The sequence below is a fragment of the Carlito syrichta genome, unplaced genomic scaffold (assembly GCF_000164805.1).
Source record: "Carlito syrichta isolate Samal-C Ts95f unplaced genomic scaffold, Tarsius_syrichta-2.0.1 Scaffold307034, whole genome shotgun sequence".
NCBI classification, from domain to species: Eukaryota; Metazoa; Chordata; class Mammalia; order Primates; family Tarsiidae; genus Carlito; species Carlito syrichta.
In genome coordinates, this window is record NW_007251130.1 from 237013 (window position 1) to 248142 (window position 11130).

The following is an 11130-nucleotide window of genomic DNA, read 5'->3' on the forward strand; positions in this document are numbered from 1 at the left end:
ATAAAAATCCTAAACAACATTCTAGCAAATCAAATCCAAAAACACCTCTCAAAAATCATCCACCAGGACCAAGTAGGCTTTGTTCCCAGGATGCAGGGGTGATCCAACATTTGCCAGATCATAAATGTCATTAAATATATCAACAGATGCAAAAACAAGAACCACATGATTATCACATTAGATGCAGAAAAAGCTTTGAGAAAATCCAGCATACCATCTTGATAAAAACGCTCAAACACCTAGGTATAGAAGGAACATATCGCAAAGTAGTAAATGCCATCTATGACAAACCCACAACTACATATTGCTAAATGGATAGACACTAACAACACTTCCCCTGAAAACAGGAACAAGACAAGCCTGCACACTCTCATCCCTCTTTTTCAATATTGTTTTGGAAGTCTTAGCTCAAGCAATTAGACAAGAGAAGGACATAAGGTGTATCCAAATAGGAGAAGAGGAAGTCAAGTTATCCCTCTTTATTGATGATATGATCCTATACCTTGAAAATCTAAGAGAATCTGTCAAAACACTGCTTGCACAGATAAAGGACTTTGGCAAAGTCTCAGTGTACAAAATAAATGTGCATAAGACAGTTGTATTCCTATACACCAACAACAAGTAGGCAGAGACCCAAATAAAAAGCACAACACCATTCACAATAACCACCAAAAAAAAAAATACCTCGGCATCTTCCTAACCAGAGAAGTGAAAGAACTTTACAATGAGAATTACAAAACACTGCTAAGAGAAATCCAAGAAGATGCAAACAAATGGAAAAATATTCCACGCTCATGGATAGGAAGTATCAACATTTTTAAGATGTCCATCCTACCAAAGGCAATCTACAGATTCAACGCAATACCCATTAAGTTACCAATATCATTCTTCTCAGACCTGGAAATGACAACACAGAAATTTATATGGAAGCATAAATGACCATGAAAACCCAATCTTTAGCAAAAGAAACAAAGCGGAAGTATCACATATCCAGACTTCAAACTTTACTATAAGGTAACAGTAATCAAAACAGCCTGGAATTGGCACAAAGACAGGCACATAGAACAATGGAGCAGGATAGAAATTCTGGGAAAAAAGCCTCAATTCCTCAACCAACTCATCTTTGGCAAGGTCTCCAACAAGAACCACTGGGGAGAGGAGAACCTATTCAGTAAATGGTGTTGGGAAAACAGGGTGAACACATGCAGATGTTTGAAACAGGACTCCTACCTATCATCATACACAAAAATGAACTCTATATGGATCGAAGACATAAACATAAAACCTCAAACTATAAGAACGTTAGAAAAGGCAGGAGACACTCATATGGAAGTTGGAACTGACAATCAATTCCTGATCAAAACCCAAAGTGTCCAGGCCATAAGAGATAAGATAAACAAGTGGGACCTCATTAAACTGACAAACTTGTGCAAAACTAAAGAAACCATCAAGAGAGGAGGGAGACAGCCCACAGAATGGGAAAAAGATATCAGACAAATGCCTAACATCTAGGATTTACAAGGAACTCAAATGCACCAAAAGGAAAAAAACAAACAGCCCATTTCAAAAGTGGGCAAAAGACATGAATAGACACTTCCCAAAAGAAGAAGATATAGGGGCAGACAACAGACACATAAAACAGTGCTCACCCTAACTCATCATCAGAGAAATGCAAATCAAAACCATGTTGAGATACTGTCTAACCCCTGTAAGAATGGCCATCATTAATAAAACAAACAACAATAAATGCTGGCGAGGTTGTGGAGATAAAGGACTGCTTCTACACTGCTGGTGGGAATGCATACTGGAACAACCTCTTTGGAAGACAACCTGGTGATTTATGAGTGAGAACATGTGATACTCAGAGATCACTCAGTATTATTTCTTTTCAGGTATCTTTTGATCCCTGTTTTGATTTCATCATTGACTCAAGAGTTGTTTAGCATCTTGCTCTTTAGTGTCCATGTCTTTGTGGGTTTGAGGGGAACCTTGTTGGTGTTGATGTTTATTTTTATTCCACTTTGGTCCAAGAAGGTACATGATAAAATTTTGATCTTTTGAAATTTATTTATGCTTTATTTATAGCCAAGTATGTGGTCGATCCTAGAGTATATTCCATGCAGTGATAAGTAGAATGTATATTCTGTGGTCATTGGTGGAGTGTTCTGTAGGCATAAGTTAAGTCCATTTGGTCAAGAGTCACATTGAGATTCCAGATCTCATGGCTGATTTTTTGTCCTGATGATCTGTCTAGAGTTGTGAGTGGGGTATTAAAGTCCCCAGCTATGACAGTGTTAGAGTCAATATCTTTCTTGAGTTTTCCTTGAAGTTGCTTTATGAAAGCTGGCACTCCTATGTTGGGTGCATATATGTTTAGGATAGATATTTCTTGTTGATAGCGTGACCCTTTTATCATTATGTAGTGACCTTCTGTATCTTCTTTAATTTTTGATAGTTTAAGTGGTGTTTTGTCAGATATTAGGATTGTGACTTCTCTTTTCTTTTGTGTTTCATTCATCTGAAAATTTGTTTCCCATCCTCTTACTTTGAGTCTGTGCTTGTCCTTTCTAGAGAGATGGGTCTCTTGAAAGCAATATATTGTTGCCTGGTGATATTTTATCCATTTTGCCATTCTATGTCTTTTCAGTGGTGCATTTAGTCCATTCATATTCAGGCGAATTATTGAAATGTGAGAGTTGGCACCTATCATAATGTTCTCATAGAGTTGTTGTTATTTTCTTCTTTGTTTTCTTTTGGTTTGGGGGTTGGTCTGTATATGTTTTACTCTTTTTCCTGTACTCTTGTGAAGAACATTGTTCTTTTTTCCTTTTCTTCTGTGTTTAGTACTTTCTTAAGTGTTTCTTTTAGAGGTGGTCTGGTGGCAGCATAAGTTTTTAGGGATTGGATATATTGGAAAAATTTTAATTTTCCCTCACTGATGATGCTTTGCTTGGCTGGGTTGGTTTATCTTGGTTGAAATTGTTTATCTTTTAGAACTTTCAATATGGGGCTCCAAACTCTCCTAGCCTGCAGGGATTCTGTAGATAAATCTGCTGCTATTCTAATTGGTCTTCCATGGTAGGTGATCTGGCCTTTTTCTCTTACTGCCTTTAGGATTTTTTCTTTTATACCTACTTTGTTTAGGCAAATTATTTTATGTCTGTGAGTTGGTCTTCTCATTTGTTGTCTTGCAGGGGTTCTCTGAATCTCTTGTGTTTGAATTTTCACATCACTGGTGAGATGAGGGAAGTTTTCTTCAATAATCACATGTAATGTTTTTTACATGTTGCCCTCCATCTCTCCTTCTGTTTCAGGAAGTCCAATTACTCTTAAATTTGGTCTCTTCAAGTAATCACTCTACTCTTGACAGTTTTATTCTGTCTTTTTAAATGTCTTTTCTATGTTTTTGACAGTTTGTGTTAGTTCTATATTTTGGTCCTCAAACTCTGAGATTCTTTCTTCTCCTTGGCTAATTCTGCTTTCCACGTTTATCAGTTTGTTACTTATTTCGTTCAGTGTTCTTTATTACTGTTAACTCAGTTATCAACTCCTCCCTAGTTTCTTCTTGTCTCTTCTCAATTCTTTTTAATCTCTCCATTAATGTCTTGATATCTAGGTTTTTAGTTTGAAACCAGTCATTCTGGGGGCTCTTCATTGTTTGCATTCTGAAGTCAGATTTCTCAGTGTCTACCCTCCAGGGGTCTGGGAGAGACCCATAATCTTCTTTTGGTTTTTCTTCATTTGTGCAGATTTTTCTCTCTCCCCCCCCCTTTCCTCCCCTTCTTTAATTCTGTTTTTCAGCGAAGGCTGGATGCTTTTACTTGTTTTGTTCAATCTCATATTCTTCCTTATGAGGGTCCTCTGGCTTTGTTCACTTTTGAGGCTGGAGTGTGGCCTGGGGGCTTTTCTTTTTGCAGTTTTGAGGTTTAATTGAGGGGGAAGCTGTGATTTAAAATCTATCTGCAGATCCCAGTATCCACCAAAAGGTGTATGGGTACACTAGAACGTATTTTCCACTGACTTACAATCTGTCCATGCAGCTGGGTGTAGGTTTGCTCCCTGGAACAAAAGGAGATATGAAAAGAAAAATAGTGGAAAAAGGAGGAACAAGAGGAATTTAGAGAGTGAAGAGTGAGAGGGAAAATAGACATACATACCAACTCACTGATGAAAAAGAGACACAAGGCTAGAAAGGAGTGAAAAACAGACACACAAACAAAATTCCCAAAAGCACACAAAGACAGTCCCATAAAATAATGCCTTTTGATGTGTTTTTCCCCAACACAAACAGGTAGTCTAAATTAAAGGCACACAAAAGTGAGCAAAACAAACACTCAAAACAATAAAATCAAAATTCAAATTAAGCTCTGGAATCTTTCCTGAGTGTCTAAAGTCTCTTCAGCTCTGATCTCTAGCCTCTTTCCTTTGTTTTCATTACAGGCAGATAGATTTACTCCCGCTGAGATATCTGTGACAGGGCTGGGCTGCCTGTATCTGATTCAGCATAGGGGAGGTTTTTGTCTCCTGTTTAGCAATGTTGTCTTAGAAACCAAGGTGGGGGCTGCTCATAGGTGGGTGGGACAATTCAAATCTCTGCCTGGAAAATGGCCGAGATGTGCGGCTCTTCTTTCACGGATCTTTTCTCTCCACCCGTCCTTTCTCTTCACTCATCTGGATCCATGGGTGATCCACTATGATGAGCTGTGGTGGTGTGTTTCCAGTGTCAGGCACTGGGGATCAGTGGCACACCTGGGCACTGCATTTGGTGTGCCACCAGTGGTCTAGGGTGGAGGAGGGAGCTGGGGATTCCCCCTCCTGGATCTGAGAGCTGAGATTGGCTGATCAGCACCTCCTTAAGATATACTGTTCACTTACACAACTGTGGGGTCCCAGCTTCAGTTGGAGGCTAGGCGGGGCTGGGTGGGGGAGTCTCTGCAGGTCTCCGCCTAGACACAAGTCTCCAGCTGCTCTCTAGGCCTGCTGAAGCCAGGGGCTAGTTGGGGAAAGTGGAGTGCAAAACTGCTGGGTGCCTCAGCCAGGGCGGGGGACCGGAGATCCAAAGGGTGAGTGGTGAGCAGTGACAGCAGCTTTGGGCCCCCACACAGAGCACTTCAGGCAGTAATGTAGCTGGTATCTCTCAGGGGCGAGTGCCCAAAGCCTTCCTGGGTGATGGAGGCTAGAAATAGGGCTGGGTGGGGACCTGGGACCCAGGGCGGGGAGCTGCAACTCTGAGGAGCCAGCACCGGCTGTGGCTTTGCACATTTCAGCCCTGGCAGAGGCCCGGGCACTGGGGGTCTGCATGGACAGTGGTGTCTTTGGGACCCCAGAGGGAATGGAGCCTGCAGTTTCGAGAGCAGGTGTGGAGGGCCTCTATAGGCTGCCACTGCCTGAGACTGGCCTGGGCACCCAGCCAGGGAAGGAGCTGGGAGCTGCTGAGTGCCAGGCAGATCAGCATAGCCTGCAAGGGAACCCAGATCTCTGCAAGATGGTATCCAAGGGCTTCCACAGGTGCTGGATGACTTAAGGCCAGGTGAGATGGTGCAGCCGGGGAGGGAGCTGGGGTCTCTATACAACAGGGCCTGGGGCCACCTGGAGTGGAACAGCAGCGGTCAAGGGGCCACAGTAGCTGGCATTGCATGGGTCCGAGGGTCTCGAAGCCTCGGGCCGGTGCTTCAGGCTGTGGGCAGAGGGATGGGGGAAGGAAAGTAAGAGTCTTTTAGGGTACTCACTTTTGGAGAATCTTACAGTCCCACCTATGCTGTTGCCATCTTACCGGAACTCCACTGAAAGAACTAGAAATTGACCTTCCATATGACCCAGCAATTCCTCTATTGGGAATATACCCAGAGGAATTCAAATTATTCTATGAAAAAGATACCTGCCCATGTTTGTTTGTTGCAGTTGTATTCACAATAGGAAAAACATGGAACCAACCATATTGCCCATCAAAGTTGGACTGGATTTTGAAAAACGTGGTACATAAACACAATGGAATATTATGCAGCCATTAAGAGGGACAAATATATGGACTTTGCAGCAAATTGGATGGATTTGGAGTCGATCATACTCAGTGATTTATCACAGAAACAAAGAACTGAGTTCCATATTTTCTTACTCATAAGGTGAACTTGAACAGTTATAATGCTATAAGAAAGTGATTGGCAGTAGAGGAAAACTATCAGGGGAAGGAGGGGTAAGACTGCCCGTTGAGGGAAACTACTAGGGAAGGGAGGGGCATACCTCATCAACAAGAGTACCTGCATGATCAATGTCTGTATACCTAACCCTGAGTTGTACCCCACATCTTTATAGTGAATATATAAATTAAAAAGAAAAAATAAAAAAGAATATCAGCACAGTAGAGAAAGACATGTAAAGCAAACAGATAAAAAACAGCATGAAAAATGGAATAGCACTTTGCATATCAATATTAACTTTGAATGTAAATGGTCTCAATGCCCACTTAAAAAACATAGGCCTTAGACAGTTCATCGGGACAAAAAAATCAGCAAGGAGATCCAGAACCTCAATGTGTCTCTTGACAAAATGGACTTAACTGATATCTACAGAACCCTCCACCCAATGACAATAGAATGTACATTCTACACATCACTGCATGGAATGTACTCTAAGATAGACCACATCCTTGATCATAAATCCAACATTTAAAAATTTCATGAAATTAAATTTTGCCATGCACCTTCTCAGACCACAGTGGAACAAAAATAAATACCAACGCCAGTAAAGTTCCCCCCAAACCCACAAAGACATGGACATTAAACAGTATGATGCTATGCAATGCCTGTGTCAACATGCAAATCAAAACATAGATTAAAAGATACCTGGAAACAAATGAAACATCTTACCAAAATCTCTGGGATGCCATGAAAGCAGAAGTGAGAGGGGAATTCATATCTCTACAAATGCACATGAAACAAATGGAAAGATCACAAGTTAACAGCTTAACAACAAACCATCAAAACCCTAACTTCAGCAGAAGAATACAGATCTCAAAAATAAAAGCTCAAGTCCAGGACATAGAAGACAAAAAGACAATACAAAAAGTCAGTGAAACAAGAAGTTGTTTTTTTGAAAGAATAAACAAGATTGAGGGCTCCCTACAATGACCAAGAAAAAGAGAGAGAAAAAAACCAAATAAACTCAACCAGAAACAGAAAACATGAAGTCACATCTGATCCTGAAGTAACATAAAAGTTTATAAGAGACAACTACGTACACTTGCATGGAAACATACTTGAAAATGTAAAGGAAATGGAGGACTTTCTGACATCACACAACCTCCCTAGGTTGAAACAAGAAGAAATTGAGACCCTGAATACACCAATAACAATCAAAGAAGTTGACTATGGCAAAAGAAAACTACCTACAAAAAAAGTCCTAGACCATATGACTTTGCAGCAGAATTCTTCAAAACATACAAGGAGGGACTGATATCAATACTATTGAAAGTAGTCCAGGTGATAGAGAATGATGGAACTCTCCCCCAGATCCTTTTATGAAGTTAGCTCCACATTGATACCCAAGCCAGGTAAAGACCCAACAAAGAAAGAGAACTACAGGCCAATATCCTTGATTAACATAGATGCTAAAATTCTCAACAAGATCCTTGCAAACTGGATTCAGCAACACATCTCAAAAATCATCCCCCATGACCAAGTAGGCTTCTCACCGGGATGCAAGACTGGTTCAACATTCGTCAGACCACAAATGTAATTAAATATATCAACAGACGTAAAAACAAAAACCACATGATTATACAATTAAATGCAGAAAAAGCTTTTGATAAAATCCAGCACCTATTTAGGATAAAAACCCTTGAACACCTAGGCATAGATGGAACATACCTCAAAATAATAAAGGCCATCTACAAGAAACCCACAACCAGCATACTACAAAACAGAAAGAAATTGGAACCATTCCACCTGAAAATTGGAACAACACAAGGATGCCCACTCTCACCTCTCCCGTTCAACATAGTTTTGGAAGACCTAGCTAGAGCAATCAGAGCAGAGAAGGCAACCAGGGGTATCCAAATAGGAAACAAGGAAGTCAAGTTATCTCTCTTTGCAGACAGCATGATTCTATACCTTGAAAACCTAGGGGAATCTGTCAAAAACCTACCTGCTCTAATAAAGTACTATGGCAAAGTCTCAGGGTGTAAAATAAATGTGCAAAAGACAATTGCATTTGATACATCAATAGCAAACAAACAGAAACCCAAATAAAAAGCAAAATTCCATTCACAATAGCCACAAAAAAGGAAATACCTTGGCATCTTCCTAACCAGATACGTGAAAGACCTTAACAATGAAAACTACAAAACAATACTCAAAGAAATCGAAGATGGCACAAACAACTGGAAAAATATTTCATGCTCATGGATTGGAAGAATCAACATAGTTAAGATGTCCATTCTACCTAAGACAATCTAGGATTTAAGACAATACCCATGAAATTACCAGAAACATTCTTCTCAGACCTAGAAACAGCAACAGGAATTCATATGGAAACATAAATGACCAAGAATAGCCAAAACGATCCTTAGTAAAAAAAAAAAGCAGGAGGTATCACACTCTCAGACTTTAAACTTTTTTATAAAGCTACAATAATCAAAACAGCCTGGTTTTGTTACAAGAACAGGCGTGTAGACCAATGGAATGGAATTGAGATTCCAGAAGCAAATCCTCAATTTCTCAACCAACTCATCTTTGAAAAGCCTTCACCACCAACCAATGGAGAGACAAGAACCTATTTAGTAAATAGGGAAAAGTGCTGGGAAAAGTGTCTGACCACATGTAGAAGATTAAAACAGGACACCTACCTATCCCCACATACAACAATCAAGTCTAAATGGATCAGAGACTTAAACATAAAACCTCAAATTATAAGAACCTTAGAAAATACAGGAGACACTCTTAAGGAAATTGGAACTGGCAACCAATTCCTGATCAAACCCCTAAGTGTCCATGCCATAAGAGATAAGATAGACAAGTGGGACCTCATCAAACTGACAAGTTTCTGCAAAGCCAAAGAAACCATCAAGAGAGCAAGGAGACAACCCTCAGACTCGGAAAAAATATTTGCCAACTCCATGTTTGACGAAGGCTAACATCTAGGATCTACAACGAACTCAAATACACTGAAAAGAAAAAAACAAAAAGCCTCATTTCAAAGTGGTCAGAACATATGAATAGACAGTTCTCAAAAGAAGACATACAAGCTGCCAACAGATACATGAAAAAATGTTTAGCCTCACTAATCATCAGGGAGATGCAAATTAAAACTGAACTGAGATACCACCTAACTCCAGTCAGAATGGCCATCATCAATAACTCAAAAAATAACAGGTGCTGAAGAGAATGTAGTGAAAAAGGAACACTTCTACACTATTGGTAGGAGTGTAAACTAGTACAACCTCTTTGGAAAACAGTGTGGCAATTCATAAAAGTTCTCATAATCAACCTTTCATACGACCCCACACACTCCTACTTGGAATATACCTAGAAGAGCTCAAATCACTATAAAAAAGAGACCTGCATAGGTATGTTTATTGCAGCACTGTTCACAATAGCAAGAACATGGATCCAACTGTGCTGCCAAAAGAGGACTGGATTTTTAAAATGTGGTACATATACACAATGTAATATTATGCAGTCATAAAGAACAAAATCATGAACTTCACAGCAACCATGAAATTAGTGTCTATAATACTGCATGATCTTTCATAGAAACAAAGAACTGAGTATCACATGTTCTCACTCATAAGTGGACCTTGAACAACTACCATAATACTATATGAAAAGGATTGACAGTAGCAGGAAACTGTGGAATGGGGTGGAGTGCAAAGGTAGGATTGACAGTAGTGGGAATGTGTCTGGGGAAGTTGGGGCACACCTCATAAACAAGAGTGCCTGCACAGTGAATATTTGTGTACCTAATCCTGAGATGTACTGCACAATTTTAAAATAAAAAAATGTTAGAAGTTAAAAAAAAGTAAAAGACATAGACAGGCAGAATGGAATAAGAGAAACACATACACACAATCCAATTATCAACTGCCTTCAAATGATCTACTTAACACACAAAGAATTCTATAGACTCAAGGTAAATGAATGGGAAAAAATATTGCATGCAAATGGAAATGAAAAACATGCAGGAGTCACTGTTCTCATAGCAGATAGAACAGACTTTAAATCAGTAAGAGTAAAAAAAAGACAATGACAATTATTATACAACAATAAAAGGATCAATCCAACAAGAAGATATAACAATTTTAAATATATATGCATTTAACACCAGAGCTCCCAGCTTTATAAAACAATTACCACTAGACTTAAAAAAAGAGATACCAATACATACTAGTGGAAGACTTTAGCACTTCACTGACAGAAACAGACAGATTATCAAGACAGAATGTCAACAAAAAAAACATTGGAGTGAAACTACACACTAGAACAAATGAGCCTAACAGACATCTACAGAAATTCCAACCCAAAACAATAGAATGTACATTTTTCTCATAAGCACATGGAACATTCTCCAAAATAGACCATTTGATAGGCCACAAATCAAGTCTCAATAAATCCAAACAAATCGAAATCATATCAATCAAGTTCTCAGACCACAGAGCAATAAAACTAAAACTTAACCCCAAGAAGAACCTGCAAAACCAAACAAAAGCATGAAAGTTCAACAATGTGCTCCTGACCAATCGTGCTGCCCATTGAAATTAGACTGGATAAAAAATGTGGTACATATACACAATGGAATGTTATGCAGGCATAAAGAAGGACAAAATATGGATTTTGCAGCAACATGGATGGATTTGAGTCTATCATACTCAGAGATCTGTCACAGAAACAAAGAACAGATAACCAAATGTTCTTACTCATAAGCGAACCCTGAACATTGACAATAATACTATAAGAAAGGAATTGGCAGTAGTGGGTTACTACCAGGGTGGCAGGGGACAGATAGGAGGTGATGAAGGTGACACTGATCCAAACCAGGCAAAGTGGAGACTAAAGGGAGTCCCAAGCTTTACCTGTATTGTGACCACTTGAATACCCAATCCTAAATTGTACCCTACATCTTTAAAAATAAAAACAC